This window comes from Triticum urartu, chromosome 5A, assembly GCF_056163025.1.
Source record: "Triticum urartu cultivar PI428250 chromosome 5A, HENAU_Tu73, whole genome shotgun sequence".
In the NCBI taxonomy this organism is placed as follows: Eukaryota; Viridiplantae; Streptophyta; class Magnoliopsida; order Poales; family Poaceae; genus Triticum; species Triticum urartu.
Genome location: NC_141877.1, coordinates 370,610,354 through 370,632,902, shown reverse-complemented (window position 1 = coordinate 370,632,902; position 22,549 = coordinate 370,610,354). Strand labels below are relative to the sequence as shown.

At 52.2% G+C, this 22,549-nt stretch overlaps 1 pseudogene; it reads left to right on the top strand.

Moving 5' to 3' along the window:
- The first annotated feature begins 18,165 nt into the window (after positions 1-18,165).
- LOC147971422 (uncharacterized) lies at positions 18,166-20,923 on the top strand (annotated as a pseudogene).
- The last annotated feature ends 1,626 nt before the right edge of the window (positions 20,924-22,549 follow it).

The following is a 22,549-nucleotide window of genomic DNA, read 5'->3' as shown; positions in this document are numbered from 1 at the left end:
TCTTTATGTGATTAACACCCATAGTTCACGCCATGTGACCAACACCCAAAGGGTTTACTAGAGTCAATAATCTAGTTCACATCGCTATGTGATTAACACCCAAAGAGTAGTAAGGTGTGATCATGTTTTGCTTGTGAGAGAAGTTTAGTCAAGGGGTTTGCCACATTCAGATCCATAAGTATTTTGCAAATTTTCTATGTTTACAATGCTCTGCATGGAGCTGCTCTAACTAATTGCTCCCACTTTCAATAGGTATCCAGATTGAGACTCAGAGTCATCCGGATCAGTGTCAAAGCTTGCATCGACGTAACCATTTACGATGAACTCTTTGTCACCTCCATAACCGAGAAACATTTCCATAGTCCTATTTAGGTACCTAAGGATAATTTTGACCGCTGTACAGTGATCTACTCCTGTGTCACTATTATACCCCCTTGCCAATCTCATGGCAAGGTACACAATAGGTTGGGTACACAGCATGGCATACTTTATAGAACCTATGGATGCGACATAGTAAAGGTCTTTCAGTCTCTCTCTATCTTCTGCCGTGGTCGGGCATTGAGTCTGACTCAACTTCACAACTTGTAACACAGGCAAAAACCCTTTCTTTGACTGATCCATTTTGAACTTCTTCAAAAGTTTATCAAGGTATGTGCTTTGTGAAAGTCCAATTAAGCGTCTTGATCTATCTCTACAGATCTTGATGCCCAATATATAAGTAGCTTCACCGAGGTCTTCCATTGAAAAACTTTTATTCAAGTATTCTTTTATGCTATCCATAAATTCTATATCGTTTCCAATCAACAATATGTCATCCACATATAATATTATAAATGCTACAGAGCTCCCACTCACTTTCTTGTAAATATAGGATTCTCCGAAAGTCTGTATAAAACCATATGCTTCGATCATATTATCGAAGCGTATGTTCCAACTCCGAGATGCTTGCACCAGTCCATAGATGGATCGCTAGAGTTTGCACACTTTGTTACCGCCTTTAGGATCAACAAAACCTTTTGGCTACATCATATACAACTCTTCTTTAAGAAATATAATAAGGCATGCAGTTTTGAAATCCATTTGCCAGATTTCATAAAATGCAGCAATTGCTAACATGATTCGAACAGAGTTAAGCATCGCTACGAGTGAGAAAATCTCATCGTAGTCAACACCTTGAACTTGTCAAAAACCTTTTGCGACAAGTCGAGCTTTGTAGATAGTAACACTACCATCAGTGTCCATCTTCCTCCTGAAGATCAATTTATTTTTAATGGCTTGCTGATCATCGGGAAAGTCCACCTTTGTTCTCATACATGGATCCTATCTTAGATTTCATGGCCGCAAGCCATTTATCGAAATCTGGGCTCATCATCACTTAATCATAGTCCATAGGTTCGTCATGGTCTAGTAACATGACTTCCATAATAGGATTACCGTACCACTCTGGTGCGGAACGTGCTTTGTTCGACCTACGAGGTCCAGTAGTAACTTGATCTGAAGTTTTACGGTCATTATAATTAGCTTTCTCTATAGTTGGTGTAGGCATCACGGGAACATATTTCTCTGATGAGCTACTTTCCAATTCGAGAGAAGGTACAATTACCTAATCAAGTTCTATTTTCCTCCCACTCACTTCTTTCGAGAGAAACTCCTTCTCTAGAAAGTTTCCATTCTTGGCAACAAAGATCTTACCTTTCACATTTGTGGTAGAAGGTGTACCCAAAGGACATAGTCTCAGGGGCTACTGCTACATATAATCGTTAGATTCGCTTACCCGTACATCCCTTACATACTGGTCCGTGGCTCCGGCTAGACCATTTTGAGTAGCAAGGAGGTACGCGTCTCCAGAATTGAAGGCACCAAATGCCTCTGGTGAGAAGCAAGCGTCACGGAGTACGGCCCGGCGACGCCTATGATTCATGGCGCTCTCCACCTCTGAATTTGTAGCGGACAGTCTATCCGCATCCTCTATAGGTGGAGTATCCGGTGTCCGCCCCATGTCGGCTTCCGCCTCTATGTCCGGCCCTGGAGCCCGACTGGTGGAAGCATGGTCGGCAGCCTCTCCGGACATATTCCGGTGAGTGTCTTTTCTATTAAGAAACATGGACGTCATTACATTTTGAGAAAGACGACAACCACGGAGCGGGGTTTTTGTCATACCTCTGCGCTGGCGTCTCCGTCCTGACCGCCTTCCTTTTTGGCCTACCCGGGCTCGGTGCCTCTTGTTGGCGAGTTGCTGCGGGTTCGGCATGGCGTCCCGAATGCCTTCCCTGTAAAACACCATATATATATGGTAGGTGAAGTGTCTAAAAGGGGATCCTAGTTTTTGGAGTCGGGATTTTGGTTTCTCTTATGTGCGACGCAGGGAGCAGTCCGTGATAGTTGGCCGTAATGGCCACCATGGCGTCATCACAGCTCAATTGATAGAACTGCCTGTCTATCAGCTCCACAAATATGTCTGGATCTTCTTCGAGTCCGGGACCGAGGGCCCGGTCAGGGTCCTCTGGTTGTGGAGATGGGCTGTTGACCTTCCTTACGGCTTTTCGCAGTTCCTGCCGTAAAATGGCAAGGTGAGTACCTACGACAAAGAATGCGGGAAGAATGGGAGTAAGGAGATATAACTCACCTAGCTTGGAGGGTTGTACATGGAGAATCCATCCCGTGGCTTGATGCGGATGAACTCCTCTTCCTCTCCCTTGAACAACTCAGACATAATTTTTGCTAAAGCAGCAGCGGTGTCCGGACCATTACGCCCGCAACGGGTGGCATCATCTTCCCCATTAAAACACCACAGGGGGTGCCCTCGATATTGAAGTGGCTGCACTCCCCGCATTATGCATATTGACATAACCTCGATTATTGTCAATCCTAATTGAGCCAACACTTTAATCTGGTTCATCAGGTAAAGGACTTCCCGGTTGTCTTCCTCCTGGGGGCTCCGTGTGCGCCAGCTTCAGCGTTTCTTCAGAGGAGCATTGCTGAACTCAGGAATACCCCGCCGAATAGGGTCCGGAAGGGGGACGTCCTCCATATAAAACCATTCCGAAGGCCAGTCTTCGGACGTCTTCTTCGGAGTACCGGACAGGTATCCGGTTTCGGCAATGCGCCATATTTCGGCTCCGCCCACTTGATAAAGCGACCCTTTCTGTGTGCGGGGGACGAGGCAAAATAACCTTTTCCACAGCTCGAAATGAGCCTCGCAGCCCAGGAATAACTCGCAAAGGGCAACATCTCCGGCGATGTGTAATATGGAAGCAGGGGTAAACTTATGTAGTTGGAGGCCGTAAAACTCCAGGAGACTGTGGAGGAACAGATGAATCGGAAATCCGAGTCCCCTTAAGAAGTAACGAACAAGGCACACCCGCTCCCCCGTAGAGGGGCTGGGGAAGCTCTCCGCTTGCTCCCCGCCATTGTAGGTGGCAAGCCCGGCTCGGACGGGAACCATATACGCTGGAGGGAGAAATCCCTGAGTCTGCAGTTCAACTAATCGACTGTGTGAGACAGAACACCACTCCCAATCACCGGGCTTAGGGCTACGGGGGCGAGAGGAGGAGCTGCGGTGGTCGGCCATGTTGGAGTGGATTTTTCTGAAGCGTGCCCCGATGGATTCTCGCTGTGGGAGGATGGTATGGATTGGATCTAAGAATCCCCATCCCTTTAATAGACAATTTATTTATCTGGCTAGGGGGGCGAAAGTAAAAACGCCCTGGCTCCTCGTATTCATTCGACGCATGACGGATAGCCCTTATTGGGCACAGAAGCCAAGAAGTCCAACATTTATGGTGCCGGACACTACTTTACAAACATTCAAAATTTGGAGAAGAACCCGCCTTGCAATGCCGAAGACAATACTGCGTGTCGGGCTTGACGTCATTAAAGCCTGGTTCGGGGGCTACTGAGGGAGTCCTAGATTAGGGGGTCTCCGGACGGCCGGACTATATCCTTTGGCCGGACTGTTGGACTACGAAGATACAAGATTGAAGACTTCGTCTCATGTCCAGATGGGACTTTTACTTGGCGTAGAAGGCAAGCTAGGCATTATGGATATGTATATCTCCTCCTTTGTAACCGACCTTGTGTAACCCTAGCCCCTTCCGGTGTCTATGTAAACCGGAGGGTTTTAGTCCGTAGGACAACAACGATCATACCATAGGCTAGCTTCTAGGGTTTAGCCTCTCAGATCTCGTGGTAGATCAACTCTTGTAACATTCATATCATCAAGAATAATCAAGCAGGACGTAGGGTTTTACCTCAATCAAGAGGGCCCGAACCCGGGTAAACATTGTGTCCCCTGTCTCCTGTTACCATCTGCCTGAGAGGCACAGTTCGGGACCCCCTACCTGAGATCCGCTGGTTTTGACAACGACATTGGTGCTTTCATTGAGAGTTCCACTGTGCCGTCGCCGTAAGGAAGGATGCCTCGTCTCGTTGTTAAAAACAACATTACCGCCGGGGAGCCCTGGCTGTCGGCCAAACTCTCCGGCTAGGCAGTTTCATCATGACCGCCCATTCGGCCGCTGCCCCGACGATGACTTCTCGGGTCATGGAAAACAACCTCCACGTCGGCTCGGAATTTTCCGAGCAGATGGATCCAATGGAGCTCTCATCCCTAAACGAGCTCTTGGATCGCATCGCCGCCTTGGGAATCACTATGGACTATGATCGGATTGGGCTTAAACCCGATCAAAGGGAGATTAACTCTCCACCGGTCACCCATCATATTGAGGTGGTGGAGGAACGATGCGGCGATTCTTCCTCTAACTTGAGGACTAACTATGTCCGGATTCCTGAGCTCTCCGATCCGGATACCCGTTTACGGGAGGACTTCACCCAAGCCCTGAACCTAGAGTCAGGTAGCGGGCCAGACTTACCGGGCAACATCCCAAAACCCGAACTTCCAAGATTGGAAACTCCTTGGCCCCTGGGTCTCAGATCGGGTAAGGGTTCGGACTCAAAGCCACCCACCCACCCAAGCATAAACGATCTTTCCCACATCAGGCAAGTGCACCAGGAAAGAATACATCATTATTGGGCCAGATTCCTCCTTGTGATGAACAAGGTTAAGGACTGTCCCGAGGAAGACGCAGTCTCATTTTTCTGCAATAATTGCACGAACAAGGGAATCCTTAACGCCATAAGTCGCCGTGACATATCACACTTCGCCGACTTGGCGTCCATAGTATGAAAGTACTGTGCGATGGAAAGCGCCTGGAAAACCAAAACGAAATTTTGGGATAATCCGGCTCCGAATATACACCCAGTCCGAAGTAAAAGGGTGCACTATCATAAGACACCCAGGTTAATTACAAAGAAGCAAAGACCCTCTACAGGGCATGGAACCGTATTGGAGGGATGGCTCAACGGGCCCTGCAAAATTCATAGCACAGCGGTTACCATACCAACACACAGCCTTAGAGCATGTTGGGTACTCCGGCAGGTGGCCAAAAGTGGTGAGGATCTTCTCATCCCAGATGCAACAGAGCACCATCCTGGGGATAACAATACGATATTAACAGTCTTTGAAACCTTCGCATCAAATAATAGGCGCAAGCGAACACTCTGCAGCCTTGCCGAAATCTGCCACGTGGCAGCAATAAATCCATGGAGTGACATAGCTATTACCTTCAATGCCAGTGACAAACCTAAATTCCGAACATCCCGAGCACCAGCTGCACTGGTCCTTAGTCCAATTGTGGATGACTTTCGACTCACCAAAGTACTCATGGACGGCGGCAGTGGATTAAACCTCATCTATGAGGAAACTCTTCAAAAAATGGAAATAGACTGGAACCGCATTGAGCAAAGCAGCACAACCTTCAGAGGAATCATCCCCAGTCGGGAAGCACACTGTGCTGGGAAAATCACACTAGATGTGGTATTCGGCATGCCGGAGAACTATAGGTCCGAAGAAATTACATTCCAAGTGGCTCCGTTCAGTAGCGGATACCACGCCCTTTTAGGGCGGGAGGCGTTCACGATCTTCCAAGCTATACCCCATTACGGGTACATGAAGCTCAAAATGCCTAGGCCCAACGGAATCATCACTCTCGCTAGTGATCCGGACACAGCACTCCGCGCCGAAAACAAAACAGCCGCATTGGCCCTCGAGGTATTATCCGAAGCCCTTGCGGCCGAGGAATTAACTGCGCTGTGCTCCACAGCAGTCAGGGACGACGTGACACTCGACAACAGATCCAAGTCCACCTCTTTTAAACCAGCGGATGAAATAGTCAAATTCCAAGTCCACCCAACGGACCCTACAAAAACAGACTCCATCGGGGCACAGTTAAACCCCGCCGTGGACGCCGCACTACGAGAGTTCCTGCGCGAGAATTGGGACATATTCGCCTGGCACCCCTCAGACATGACAGGAATCCCACACAGACTGGCCGAACACAGCCTTAATATTCTAAAGGGATTCAAGCCGGTCAAGCAGACTCTTCGGCGTTTCTCGAAACCTAAGAGACAAGCTATGGGAGAGGAATTAGCCAAGTTGTTGGAGGCCGGATTCATTAGCGAAATAAAACACCCGGACTGTCTAGCGAACCTAGTGATGGTACCAAAGAAGGACAAATCCTGGCGCCTATGTGTCAATTTCAAAGACCTCAACAAGGCTTGCCCAAAGGATCCCTTCCCCCTCCCTCGCTTCGATCAAATTATCGATGCTACCGCAGGGCACGATTCGTTGTGTTTCCTCGACGCATACTTCGGCTACCACCAAATCAAGATGGCGGAGTCCGACCAAGCCGCAACGGCATTTATCACACCATACGGCCCCTTCTGTTTCAACACAATGCCTTTTAGCCTCAAAAACGCTGGCGCAACATATCAGCGCATGATTCAGACATGTCTGGAGAAATAGATCGGCAAAACAGTAGAGGTATACATAGATGATGTGGTCGTCAAAACCAAACACGTCGACTCTCTAATAGACGACTTGAGTCTCACATTCGACAACCTCCAAACATACGACATCAAGCTCAATCCGGAAAAAATGTGTTTTCGGTGTACCAGCCGGAAAGCTCCTGGGTTTCATTGTCTCCAGTAGAGGAATTGAAGCAAATCCGGCCAAAATCCGAGCTCTGTCACAGTTGGCTATACCAACGGACCTAAAACAAATCCAAAAATTAACCGGATGTGTGGCGGCTCTAGCCAACGGACCTAAAACAAATCCAAAAATTAACCGGATGTGTGGCGGCTCTAAGCCGCTTTATCTCCCACTTAGAAGAAAAGGCACTACCCCTTTATCGCCTCCTTTGGCGCATCGAACACTTCGAGTGGACGGACGCTGCCACAGCCAGATTGGAAGAAATAAAAGACATACTAGAAACCAACCCAATCCTAGCCGCGCCAAACATCGGTGAACCAATGCTATTGTACATTGCGGCAACTCATCAGGTTGTAAGCGCAGTGCTTGTCATCAAACGAGAAACGGACGGACATAAATTCCCCCTTCAAAAGCCGGTATATTATGTATCCACTGTCCTCACTCCATGCAAATCACGGTACCCACATTATCAAAAGATAGCCTATGTGGTATTCATGGCATCCCGAAAGCTGCGACACTACCTTCAAGAGTGTTCAATTACAGTAGCCTCGGAAGTGCCACTTAATGATATTTTAAATAACCGCGATGCCACGGGCCAGATTGCCAAATAGGCCATTGAGCTCCTCCCGTTTGACATAACATACAAACCCCGGCGAGCCATTAAATCGCAAGTATTGGCTGACTTTGTCGCCGAATGGACGGAAGCCGAACTCCCTAAAGAGTACGGCGCATACTCCAATTGGATCATGCACTTCGACGGCTCCAAAATGCTGGCTGGTCTGGGGGCTGGCGTCATCCTGACGTCCCCAACCGGAGATACAGTTCAATACGTAGTACAGATACTATATACAGACTCCAACAACGCAGCCGAATACGAAGCCCTGTTACATGGTCTTCGGATGGCAGTCTCCATGGGCATTCAACGCCTGGAGGTGCGTGGGGATTCAAACCTCGTAATATCCCAAATAAATGGAGACTTCAATGCCAAGGATCCGAAGATGGCGGCCTATGGCAACGCCGTCCTAAAGATGCTAGCTCGGTTCGAGGGGCTCGAATTTCACCATGTGGCTCGGGAAAACAATCAGGCGGCGGATATCCTCGCCCGCATCGGTGCAAAACGCGATGCGGTCCCCCCAACATTTTTTTGGAGAGGTTGTTTAAGCCATCCGTGGTATGGGAAGGGGACTCCGGTAACAATAGTTCGGACCCGGCCAAAACGCCCGATACTGAACACTCTGACATAATCGGAGGCTCTGCCACCAAAATAACACCTTCAACCCACGTAATAATGGCCATCATCGCCCCGTGGACAGAACCATTCCTGGCCTACCTAACTAGGCAGGAACTTCCTGAGGACCAAAATGAGGCACGCTGCATAGTGCGGCGATCTAAAGCCTACAGGGTCCACGATGGAGAGCTGTATAAAAAAAGCACTACCGGAGTCCTTCAAAGGTGCATCTCCGAAGAGGAAGGGCGGAAGCTTTTGGCAGAAATTCACGCCGGACTCGGCGGCCACCACGCCGCAGCCCGGGCCCTTGTAAGCAAGGCCTTCCATATAGGTTTTTATTGGCCGACGACCTGGGTAGATGCACAGGACTTGGTCCAACGATGCGTCGGTTGCCAGCTTTTTGCAAACCAAAGCCACATGCCACCCACCGCCCTCCAAACAATCCCCATTACCTGGCCCTTCGCAGTCTGGGGGCTTGACTTGGTTGGACCCCTTAAAGGGGGAACCCATAAGAAAAAATACTTACTGGTCATGGTGGATAATTTCACCAAATGGATAGAAGCCAAACCTGTTAAAATGGCAGAATCTGGACCGGTGATAGTCTTCATATCCGGGGTTGTACACTGTTATTTCGTCCCCCACAACATCATAACTGACAACGGCACGAACTTCACGGTCGACGAGGTAAAACTCTGGTGCTACAAATGGGCATTAAGCTCGATTATGCCTCTGTCTATCACCCACAAACTAACGATCAAGTCGAGCGAGCAAATGGTCATATCATGAGCAGCATCAAACCCAGATTAGTGCGGTCCTTAAAGGAGTCTAACACGCACTGGGTAGAGGAGCTCGACTCCGTACTCTGGGGGCTACGGACCACGCCGCACCGTACGACTGGATACACACCCTTCTTTATGGTATACGGCGCAGAGGCGGTTCTACCCTACGACATAATTCATGACTCACCTCGAGTGCGCATGTACGAAGAAAGAGAAGCCGAGCTCGATTGGCAGGACAGTCTGGACACCCTGGAGGAGGAGCGCGACGTGGCAAAAGCCCGTTCTGAATTCTATCAGCAACAGGCTCGCAGATACCAAAGCAGAGAAGTATGGGCCAAAAATTATAACGTTGGCGAGCTAGTTCTACGCTTGCCGGAGAAGATAAAGACCAAGCTCGAGCCCAAATGGGAAGGTCCCTTCATTATTGACCAAGTTCTGACCGGTGGAGCGTACCGTCTGCGGGATGCATCGAATAATCAACTTGAGCCGAACCCATGGAACGCAGCCAGGCTCCGAAGATTCTACGCCTAGTGCCAGACTCTATGTGCGTCTCCTTCCTCTGTCCATTTTTTGCATATACATTATCTGTCTTTTTTCTCTTCCTTTCTTTTATTTGATTCTTTCTCAAGGCCTTCAAGGGCCAACTTGTGCCTTTCTTGCACACTATTGACGCGCTAACCACGCTCATTATACCTGGGGGCTTCTTACATAGAAGCTTAATTATTTATCTAGGCTTCATGCCCCGCACATGTGTTATTCTTTCGCATGTACCTTTTCTTCGCCATTATATGCATCGACATGACTTAAGTTTTGGCCAAGCTGGGTTGCCTGGCTCTTGTATTTATTCCCTACGTTCCTGTTAATTCGGCTAGGGAATAAGAGGAGCACCTCTGCGATTATTACTGCCGGGTCAGCCGGATGTGTACCTCAGACTGGGTGAAGCCGAAATCTAGCGTTCTTAAGGGAAAATTCGGTCGTTGAACAAAAGATGATTTTTATTTACTTTCCATATGTGCCCCTAGATGTTTTTGCCTGCGTCTCCTCTCGCAGTCTGGACATGCACTTTAGGGCATGCGTACCCAGGGAAAGGAACCCTTAACAGAACTATTCTCCCTGGAAGATGTTTCTTACTACCCATGTAATATAACATAACTAGTTGGATACTTGTATGTTCCAGCACTAATGACCCCTACGCCTGGTTTCCACGCATACCCCGGTCCTTATATAACTGAGCGGGTATTCGGATACACTCCGGACTATTGGGTCCCGAGGTTGAAGCGAAAAGGTCCGCCATGACAAATGATTTACAATCCGGCTAGAAGGCATTATACATGTCACTTTAATTACATTGTCATGTAGACTGACCAAATTCCTCTTCTATACCATCCAACAGGCTGTCTAGTCTACAATCCTGTTGGGAATACTTTACGGCTAATTCTACTTGCCCATACACTAAGCTAACGGGGATCTCTTTCCCATCGGGCCCCACAGGTATGACCTCGGCCATGTGGTTTCGGTCAGCCATGGTATACCGCGTTTTCACCATGGCCCAGGCTTCCCTGGCACCTTGATGGCAGGCCGATATCTTCCATAATCAGAAGCGCCACCGTGCTCCCTTGAGCTTCTCCGGAAGCTCTCCAATGCCTTCTGGCAGGGAGACGAATGGCCACAAGGCCTGGGTAATACCTTGCATCACCTGCCGAACTCGTTCGTGCAGTTGTGAGTGCTCGGGTAGAAGATCACCCACAGACCCGGGCATCTCCTCCGCGGGACGACCCGTCAGCATACCTGCAAACATAACTCTGTTAGCCGGCTTCTCCGCGGCACCCTTTTAAGGTTTCGTTCAAGCACTTACTGAAAATGCCGCGTCGAAGCCACTTATTCTCCTTCTTAGAGTCCGCAAGCTGGCCTCGAACATCTTTCAGTTCCATGCTCAGCTTGGTATTGGCGTCTTGGAGACTGTTTTTCTCCAGCCTGACCTTAGTCAGCATGCGTTCGCCAGCCTTTAGCTGTCGTACGACATGCTGGTCCTCCGGATTCTCTCTGGAGTCATCTGCAATATCTACTGTTAGATCTGCAGCCATGCCGCACACCATATGGTACCTATCATTCTTTGAAACAAATGTTACCCGCTGGGGACTTTTCAGGTTCCTTCAATGCGGCAATAGCGGCCCGAAGTTGGGTCTTGCATTCCTCCAGCTCCTGTGACAGTCGAGTATTCTTCTTTGTAAGAACCTGCACAATAAATGATCCTTAAATCAGTTGTGCCAACTATTTCAAGTCTCAGGGGCAACTGATACATATAATCGTCAGATTCGCTTACCTATACATCCCTTACAGACTGGTCCATGGCTCTGGCTAGACCATTTTGAGCAGCACGGAGGTACGCGTCTCCAGAATTGAAGGCATCAAATGCCTCTGGTGAGAAGCAAGCGTCACGGAGTACGGCCCGGCGACGCCTATGATTCATGGCCCTCTCCACTTCTGAATTTGTAGTGGACAGTCTATCCGCATCCTCTTTAGGAGGAGTACCCGGCGTCCATCCCATGTCGGCTTCCGCCTGTATGTCCGGCCCTGGAGCCCGACTGGTGGAAGCATGGTCGGCAGTCTCTCCGGACATATTCCGGCGAGTGTTTTTTCTATTAAGAAACATGGACGCCATTACATTTTCAGAAAGATGACAACCATGGAGTGGGGTTTTTGTCATACCTCTACACCGGCGTCTCCGTCCTGACCGCCTTCCTTTTTGGCCTACCCGGCCTCGGTGCCTCTTGTTGGCGAGTTGCTGCGGGTTCGGCACGGCGTCCCGAATGCCTTCCCTGTAAAACACCATATATATATGGTAGGTGAAGTGTCTAAAAGGGGATCCTAGTTTTTGGAGCCGGGATTTTGGTTTTTCTTACGTGCGACACAGGGAGCAGTCTGGGATAGTCGGTCGTAATGGCCACCATGGCGTCATCACAGCTCAATTGATAGAACTGCCTGTCTATTAGCTCCACGAATATGTCCGGATCTTCTTTGAGTCCGGGACCGAGGGCCCGGTCAGGGTCCTCCGGTTGTGGAGATGGGCTGTTGACCTCCCTTACGGCTTTTCGCAGTTCCTGCCGTAAAATGGCAAGGTGAGTACCTACGACAAAGAATGCGGGAAGAATGGGAGTAAGGAGATATAACTCACCCAGCTTGGAGGGTTGTACATGGAGAATCCATCCTGTGGCATGATGCGGATGAACTCCTCTTCCTCTCACTTGAACAACTCAGACAGAATTTTTGTTAAAGCAGCAGCGGTGTCCAGACCCTTACGCCCGCAACGGGTGGCATCATCTTGCCCATTAAAACACCACAGGGGGTGCCCTCGATATTTAAGTGGCTGCACTCCCCGCATTATGCATATTGACATAACCTCGATTAACGTCAATCCTGATTGAGCCAGCGCTTTAATCTGGTTCATCAGGTAAAGGACTTCCCTGTTGTCTTCCTCCTGGGGGCTCCGTGGGTGCCAGCTTCGGCGTTTCCTCAGAGGAGCATTGTTGAACTCAGGAAGACCCCGCCGAACAGGGTTCGGAAGGGGGACGTCCTCCATATAAAACCATTCCGAAGGCCAGTCTTCGAACGTCTTCTTCGGAGTACTGGACAGGTATCCGATTTCGGCAATGCGCCATATTTCGGCTCCGCCCACTTGATAAAGTGACCCCTTCTGTGTGCGGGGACGATGCAAAATAACGTTTTCCACAGCGCAAAATGCGCCTCGTAGCCCAGGAATAACTCGCAAAGGGCAACATAGCCGGCGATGTCTAATATGGAAGCAGGGGTGAAATTATGCAGTTAGAGGCCGTAAAACTCCAGGAGCCCGCGGACGAACAGATGAGTCAGAAATCCAAGTCCCCTTAATAAGTAAGGAACACGGCACACCCGCTCCCCCGTAGAGGGGCTGTGGAAGCTCTCCGCTTGCTCTCCACCATTGTAGGTGGCAAGCCCGGCTCGGACGCAAACCATATACGCTGGAGGGAGAAATCCCTGAGTCTGCAGTTTGACTAATCGACTGTGTGAGATAGAACACCACTCCCAATCGCCGGGCTTAGGGATACGGGGGCGAGAGGAGGAGCTGCGGTGCTTGGCCAAGTTGGAGTGGATTTTTCCGAAGCGCGCCCGATGGATTCTTGCTGTGGGAGGATGGTATGGATTGGATCTAAGAATCCCCATCCCTTGAATAGACAATTTATTTATCTGGCAAGGGGGCGAATGTAAAAACGCCCTGGCTCCTCGTATTCATTCGACGCGTGCAGGATACACCTTATTGGGCACAGAAGCCAAGAAGTCCAACATTTATGGTGCCGGACACTACTTGACAAACATTCAAAATTTGTAGAAGAACCGGCCTTGCAATGCCGAAGACAATACTGCGTGTCGGGCTTGACGTCATTAAAGCCTGGTTCGGGGGCTACTGAGGGAGTCCTAGATTAGGGGGTCTCTGGACAGCCGGACTATATCCTTTGCCGGACTGTTGGACTATGAAGATACAAGATTGAAGACTTCGTCTCATGTCCGGATGGGACTTTTACTTGGCATAGAAGGCAAGCTAGGCAATACGGATATGTATATCTCCTCCTTTGTAACCGACCTTGTGTAACCCTAGCCCCCTCCGGTGTCTATATAAACCGGAGGGTTTTAGTTCGTAGGACAACAACAATCATACCATAGGCTAGCTTGTAGGGTTTAGCCTCTAAGATCTCATGGTAGATCAACTCTTGTAACACTCATATCATCAAGAATAATCAAGCAGGACGTAGGGTTTTACCTCCATCAAGAGGGCCCGAACCTGGGTAAACATCATGTCCCCTGTCTGCTGTTACCATCCGCCTTAGACGCACAGTTCGGGACCCCCTACACGAGATCTGCCGGTTTTGACACCGACAGTTTCCTTAAGGTATCCTATTGTGACGCCCTCGATTCAATCATGCACTAATCATACACGCAAATGTGTACGACCAAGATCAAGGACTCACGGGGAGATATCACAACACAACTCTAGACACAAATTAAAATAGTACAAGCTTTATATTACAAGCCAGGGGCCTCGAGGGCACGAATACACAAGTGTTAGCGGAAGCAACAATATCTGAGTACAAACATAAGTTAAACAATTCCACCTTAAGAGGCCAGCACAAAAGCAACAACGATCGAAAAGGAAAGGGCTCCCGCCTGGGAGCCTCCTAACTACTCTAGGTCGTCAGCGGCCATCACGTAGTAGTAGGCACCCTCGGGGTAGTAGTATTCATCATTGGTGTCGTCTGGCTCTTGGGATCCATCATCTGATCGCAACAATCGGGTATGGGGAAAAAAGAGGTAGCAAAGCAACCGTGAGTACTCATCCAAAGTACTCACAAGACTTACATAAAATCTAAACTAAGTATGCATCTGTATCAAAGGAATGGGATGTATGTATGGACTAAATTGCAGAATGCCAGAAGAGAAGGGAAAAGCCTAGCCTATCGAATACTACCATCTTCAAGCAGCTCCAAGCATCTTGCAGCATCAAAAGAGATAAGAGTGGCATATTATAATATTAGTAAGTACGTTGTAACATTGCCCAAAGATCACTTCCTCGACTCGCTACAAGAAAACAATCCCGGAGCCATCATTTCCATTACTTGCCTCAGCATCCAGTTCTAGTTGTATCGATCGGGATATAACTCCGAGCGTCCGTTACCGTGGACACGGCTATTCGAATAGATAGAATACTTCCCTGCAGGGGTGCACCAACTTACCCAACACGCTCTATCAACTCCGTCCGGACACACCAGCAGGTCATGACCGACCTCAGCCGATCAACACACCACAATCCTACCTAGGCTCAATAGAAAGGCCAACACACCGGTCTACATCCTAAGCGCACAGGGGTCTTGGGCCCATCGCCATTTGTACTCCTGCACGTTGCGAATGCGGCTGGTGAGCAGACCTAACTACCTCCTTAAAATAAGGCAGGTGCTTACGCAGTCCAACCTGGCGCGCCCCGCTCCATCGCTGACGTCCGAAGAGCTTTTGGCTGATACATACGACACAGAGTGCCCATACTTATTCCCACATGGTGGTCAGTGCGGAAAAGGCCAGTGGCCTACTCGGATCAAATATCCAAACCGTTAGTGTCTTGGTAGTGTGGTAAAGATCAATGATCCACGATATGTGGTCCCGTCGCCCCGTCTTAGGGACTTGTGGCAAGGCCTAAGAATGCTCAGCCGCGCCGCCTGGAAAACTTGCGGGTATCCTCCAGATCAACCCGATTTCACATCACTCGCGGGTACCCCTCGGGGCCGACCCGATATCATCATGGTTCTGTGGTAAGTCAAAGTAACCGTGTGTCTGAAACAACAAGGGGGAAACGTGAGGAATCACCCTCAATGGATTCCTACTCGATGTAACCATCAAGGTGGACTTGGAGGAATTACCCTCGTTGGTCCACACTTGAGGGGTTGAATGACAGAGTCGTTATTGGGAGTGGTGAAGGAGGAATCACCCTCGATAACCACGACCGAATAGTTACACTACATGGTTAACATCAGAAGTCCTAACAAGGTATCACCCTCGGCACTCGATAGTAACTCTGCAGAGTCATACAACTAAGGGGGGTGTTGTTCGGTGTCAGGGACTAGACATCGATCACGTTGATCGAGTCATCAAACAGAAAGCGGGGCAACTGGGACAAGGTGGGGGTCATTGGTGGATCTCTAACCAACCTATACTAAGAAGTTTAGAATAAGCAGGTAAGGTATGCAAGCAGGTAACAAAAACTGGCTATGCATCAGAGTAGGATCATACAAAAACAGTAGCAGTTCTAATGCAAGCATGAGAGGGAAAGAAATGGCTGATATCGGAATTCTCAAGGGGTTTTTGCTTGCCTGGAAGCTCTGCTGAAAAGGAAGAAGTGTCATCTTCGACGTTGTCGATCACAAGGGCATCAATATCGGTCTCGGGGTCTACCGAAGATAAGACGGGGAATAAACAATAAATAGCAAGCATACAAATGCAACAGAAAGCATGGCAAGGCAGTAAGCTACGCTAGGGGTGCTCTACGTGGTACTACACATTGCAAACGGAGAGGGAAAATAACGAAGGGTCTTTCCCGGCGTCTGGCTTTTTTCGTACAGACGAAAGAAAGGGGACGGTTCCATGTTCAACATGCTAGGGGCATGTGACAAATAAACGGACCACGTATTTGGATTCTTGGATTTTTCTGAGCAATTGTTGGGTGTTTGGTGCGGCATATGCCAAAGGATGGCTAATCATGATGGGGGCTAGTAAGACATGGCCGGTGCTAGGAAACGGGGTGAGGGGAAGACATGCACGCCGGCGAATCTTACCCAGGTTCAGGGCTCTCCTAGGAGATAACACCCCTAGTCCTGCTCTGCGTGGTCTCCACATGATCACTAAGGCACTAGCAAGTACAATGGCGCTCCTCGAGCTATATGCGAGAGGTGGAAGAAGGCAGGGGTAGCTTCCTCCTCTCTCTATGTGTGTCTAGATCTAACAGTGCTGGGAACCCTTTGCATGGGTGCCCTGGGGGGTTTATATAGGCCTACTCCCAGGGGTACAATGGTAATCTTGCCGGGTGTAGGACCCGATTGTCAGTGTCTTTTATCGCCGGCTCCTCCGCCGGCCGCTGGGGCCCGCCGCCTGTTGGGCCCTGTCGGCTGGTCTGCGGAGCCGACAGGCAGCCTCCGCCGCTTGCGGGTCTGTCTGTCTGCTTGTTACTGTAGCCGTAATGCTAATGACACATGCTTGGTCGGGGGGGGGGGGGGGGGGCGTGGCTACAGTCCCGCCGTCTGGTGGGAGATCACTGTAGCCGCACCATGTCTCCTGTGGGTGATGGTGCGTGGACTCCGAGGGAAAAGTGGGCCACCTACTGGAGGCCGGCCTCCCTCGGGTCCGACTGGTCAGGTGCCGCCGCTTTTTGGGTTCTCGCTGCCTGGTAGGGCCCGCCGCCTGTAGGCCGTACCGACAGGCCGTCGTGGGAACAGGGTTTCGCCTGACAGTGGCGACGTCAAGGGCGGGATGGCAATAGTGCCGCGCCATCCGGAGATCTCGGCCGGTACGAGACACTGTGGCCATGCCCCGCCCTAGACATGGGGGTGATGGGCTACGCTGTAGCCTCATCCCGTCTTGTCTTCTTTATGAGGCCGCAGACTTTGAGGGTGCCGTGGGCCGCCTGCCAGGAGCCGACCTCTCTGGAGGCTGCCTGCTGGGAGGCAGCTCGTCTTGGGGCCGCCTTCTGGTACTTTGGCCGTCCTTTGGCAGCCGACCGCTTTTGCGCCAGCCGGCCGCCAGAAGGCAGCGCTTCATCCTTGACGCTTGTTGGGCGCAGCCGGCCCAAATGTCTTGAAATGCTCAGGGACTCGGGTTAGGCTACCCGTGGTCCATTACTCCAACAGTAGTCCCCGAAGCTGGTGAGGCGGCGCGGTTGTCCAGCCGAGATGCCTCAGCAGCTTCCTTCTCCGCATATTCTTGCCGAATGCTTCATCCGCTTTCTGCTGTGCCGCCTGCTGGAGGTCGGCCATGACCAGGCGGATGCGTCTGATGATCTTGAAATGTCAGGGCGGGAAGATAGGTGTCGTGCCCTATAAGCCTCTAGCCCGCCGCCCGCAGCGAGCACGCCACACGGCGCCAGTTAGCCGGGCCAGCCTGCCAGCCCACGCATGCGATGGGACGCGACAGCAGGCTCGGCCCGCCATGACCGGGCCTCAGCGTGCCGGCGGATCCGCTGCGGCTAAGGCGGACCGTTGCGATTCCGCATGGAGTTACTGCGCGCAGTAACTCGCGCAATAATTGTGGGAATGTGGGGTCGTGGGCTCAGTTAATCCCACGATCCCACGCCCCGCCCCCTCGGCTTCGCATCCCAGGGGCTATAAGTAGGGGAAAAGAGGGGGAGCGGTGGAGCACGCGCGCCCTCCTCCCCTTTGCCATTTTCATCCTCCTCCTCTTCGTTGCCGCCGCACTACTGCGCCCCGCCGAAGCGCTCCCGCAGCTCGTCGCCGGCAACCTCCTCCATGCCAAGCTTCTTGCCTCGCCGCGAACCTTGCCTCTGCCGCCGTGCCGTTTCCTCGCCGAGTCCAGTCTCCATGAGGGGCGAGAAGGGAGGGGACTGGGATGGCTCGGTCATCATCGCCGACCACCTCGCCTTCCTTTGCGCCACACGATGGCTGCCCGACACGGCCTACGTTAAGGTGGACGTTCTGCCGGAGGAGGAGATCTCGTCGGCGCCGCAGGGAGGCGAGCGGGTCATCTTCCACTCGCACTTCCTCTGCGGCGTCGGCCTGCCGGCAAGCGGATTCTTCCACTCCTTCCTCAACTCCTACCACCTCCAGCCGCATCACCTGACAGCCAACACCGTGACTCTGCTGTCCGCCTTCGTCACGATGTGCGAGGGCTATCTCGGCATCCTCCCCACCATCGAGTTGTGGGGAGCATTCTTCTACAGCAAGCTGGGCACCTCCGCCAGGGAGAAGGCGGCCCAGTGCGGCGCCTTCGTCGCGGTGCGCCGTCCGTCGGTGAAGAACGCCTTCCCCGCCATCAAGCTGTCATAGTTGGTCAAACTATGGCAGAAATCATATTTTTACGCGGAGAACGTCGACCCCGCCATGGACTTCATCAACCTACCTCCCTACAAGGCCGGACCTCGGGCCAAGTGGGGCTACAAGCCGAAGCCCCTGTCAGGCGACGCCATTGCCGCCATCAACTGGCTCTGGGTGCTGACAGACTCAGCCGGCCTCAAGGCGTCTGACCTGCTGGTCGCCTTTATCGAGCACCGGGTTCTCCCGCTCCAAGGCCGGCCTCATCTGATCTGCCGGATGAGCGGGAATCGGGACCCAAGCCGGATGTGCACGAAGGACATGCTAGCTGTTGAGGTCACCTGCATGGTGAACGAGATCTCTGACCTCAAGCTGTCAGAGGGATCTTGGCAGTTCAGCATGCGACCGTAATCCCGGGCCAACCCGCCGCCTGCCGTAAGTTCTTCAACTCTTTCCTTTTTGGTTTTTGACTTGGTCTTGGTCTTGCTGTCTTGACCAGTTGGTCCTTCGAACGCAGATCTTCATGTCTCCGGCGACGACCGCCATCGTAGCGCCGGGTGGAGACTACCTGCCAGTCTGGGCAGTGAGTGATGTGGACGACCCCAACATGGGGGCGGCCGCCTTGGAGGACGACGCCATAGGCGGCGGCGATGGAGCGGGCGCCTCCAAAGACATGGGAGGCATAGAGACCTGGCCTGATAATGACGAGGATGAAGATGAGCCGCGCCATGCGCGAGGCACTGGCAGGGCGGACGCAGGCCCTTTCGCCGAGCCGGCTGCCCTAGGCGGCACGCGCAAGTGCAAACAAGGCGCCGCCTTGTTTGGCAGCGCGCCGAAGCAGCCCAAGAACCCGACCGCCGTGACCAAGCGGAGGGAGGCCGCCACAAAGGTGACCAAATTTCAGAAGCTTCTGAAAGCGCCTCCCATGGTGTCGGGGTAAGTGTCCTTTCCTTCTGTTTTTTCCTCTTCGGTTGATTCTATCTGAGCTTTTCTGCTTTACTTTCTTGTCTTAGGGCTCCGCTCTCTCTTGAGAAGTCGACCGCCGCCTCCGTCATTGGGTCGGCGGAGACTTCTGCCTCCACCCGACGAATCGATCCTGCAGCCGACCTCCGGGAGGCGCAGGAACGAAACGCGCGGGAGGTGCGCGAGGAGAGGGAAGCCGCCCGTAGGGAGAAGGTGGAGGCGGAGAAGGCGGAGGCCGCTGCACTGAAGAAGCTAGCGGAGGCGGAGGCTGACGCTGCGGCGAAGAAGCGGGCCGAAGAAGCCGCGTACCGCCAAGCGCCATTGTTCGTCATCCCTCTGAACTCCGCGCCGTCGCCTCCGGAGTTCACGGTGCCGACTAGGGGAGCCGGCGGCGAACAACCGGTCATGGAGAGGGGAGCTGGCGATGTGGCCATTCTAGAGGTAGCCGTGCCTTCGCCACCACCGGTTGACAGGTCGCGGGACAAGCAGCCGGCGGCCCCGCTGGTGCCACCAACCGGAAACGAGATGGTGACGGGCTCGACTCCTGTGTCCCGCACACCATTACGCCGCCAAGGCGCGAAGGCAACCTCGGCGCCATGACCGCTGGAAGCCGGCGCTGCAAGCTCCTCATCCCCGGAGGCCGAAGCAACCAGCGCTGCTCCTGCCGAATGGGTGCATGGAGGCGGAACATGCGTTTTGAACCAGGTGATCCTGGACGTCCAGGACAAGCTCCGAGCCGAGGCCACCACTCTTCAGTAGTGCAACAGGGCGTTCCTAGATTCGCGAGCGGCCATTCAGGTATGCTCTTTATTTCTTCGTCTTTGATTTTTGTACTTCTCTATGGGGGCGCGCCAGCGCACCCACTGGGTGTGGTCCCCAAGTTTTGGGCCGGCTGTTGAGCAGGCGGCCCAGAACTTTACTTGGCGGGCTCTGAGTGCTAACTTTTCTTCTATCTTCATTGTAGGACTATCATAATCTTCGCGCGGCCACCTTCAACTCCAACGTCCGGGAGCTGGACCGACGGACCACCAACTTGTCGGAAAGCCGAAGTAAGTCCCTGTTTCCCTTCTCTGCGGGAGCGCGATAGTGCAGCCGTGGGCTGTAGTCCCTGAGATTCGGGCCGACTGTGAGCAGTCGGGCCGGATCTCCCTAGCAACTATACTTTTTCTGTTGGTTACTCACATCGTTTTCTTTCTCCACTCTCGCAGAAGCCAATGTCGTCCTGCAACGGCGGCTGGGTGAGGCCAACACCCCGTTGCGTGCCAAGGGGGCAGAGTGCAACGAGCTGGCCCAGGAGCGTGACCGACTGGCCACGCAACTGGCGGAGCAGGCGGAGCTTCTCTAGACAGCCTGGAAGGAGGCGGAGGTGAAGGAGTCCAATCTCCTCGCCGAGTTCGAGACCGAACGCTCCACCTGGATCGATAAGGAGGCGCTGTTGAAATCCGGCTTTGGCATGATTGAAGACATGGTCGATGGTAAGTTTTCTTCTTTTTCTTTTTCTTTCGGCTGCCGGCTGCTGACCGAGCTGACCTCCAGCTTCTGACTTCTGACTTCTTTGCTTTCTGTCTTTACATACTTCTTTCCTGGCCATTCTGACGCCGCCAATGAGGCCATCGAGGCTTATCGTGAGGAACAAAGGGCGGAAGGCATGCGGATTGCCGCCAATTCCCCCCGGACCCTTAGCGTGCAGCTTCTCAACATCCAAGCCCGCCTTCGGCTGGCTCATCGGATGCTGCGCCACCTTCAGTGTGTCGGGGCCCAGGCGATCTCCGCCCTTTGGTCAGACTTGCCGGCTCCGCGCACTCCTAGTCGTACTGCCGACTGGTTGGAGGTGGCGGCCGGCCGACTCGAGGCCTGGAAGGGCTCTTCGGCCCGGGCTGGAGCGCGCCAGGCCTTGGAGTTCATCAAGGCGTGGTATCCTGGGCTAAACCTAGCCCAGTTGGCCATGTTTCGGCAGGAGGCCCGAGAGGAGCTGGTGGCAGTGGAGCGTGACCTCGTCAGACGTGCGGCGACGAATGCCGACTACACCGACAGCAGCATCTTCGTTCCTGAGCTGGCTGAGGATGGAGTCGAGGTGCCACCGGAGTGGTTCGGACTGAACCCAGAGGACGACGAAGACTTGGCCGAGGTGATCGTGCCTCGAACAATGAGCCGCACTCGAGCGCACCGACTACGGCTGGAGGCGACCAAGCAGAGACCGACCAGTCGTCCACTCCACCAACCGGCTCCACCGACTCCGCCAGCCAGCCGGACCCCTATGCAGCTCCCTAGGCTGCCAACCTATCTTTATTTTCCTGTTTCATCAGTCTCGACAAACTTTGTTAAATTTGCACAATTCCACCCGCGGGGTGTATTTCAAACTCTGTTGAATGCTGGCCATGGGCCTTTTGTCATGTAAATATGCTTTCTCTGAAGTTATGCTTTTGCCGAGTTCTGTCTTGTCTTGTTTTCTACCCCTTGGCCTTTTTCCTTTGCCGCCCTCCCATGGCTGCCGTCTTGCCAGGAAACAGCCGCTCTGTAGACTGTTGGCTGGTCAAGTACTTAGCTGCTTTTGGGAGGGCATGTACTTAGCCGACTAGAGCGTTAACAAGTTAAGTAGAAACCGGCCGGCCGACTGTTTCAGTAGTCGACCGATGAGGCGGGAAGTCGGCCTGAACTATGTGCGTGCTTGGGGTCCTTAGCCATTGTTCATGTGGAAACCCTTCCCTACCTGTAACTCCTGCCGACCGGAGAGTCGCTCTGCAAACTGCGGCTTCTAGCAGGAGAGAGCTTGGGTGCCAACAGACTACTTGTCTGACTGCAGGAAGCACCACATATTATAAGGCGGTGAGCCCCCGGGCCGAATGGTCGAACCCGGTGCCAGGCGGAAATAATGAAATAACACGTTCATAGGCATAACATTTATCATATATAGAAAAGAGGGTAGTCCCCGAGCTCTTCTCGGGGGACCCGGAGTCTTCATACTTAATAC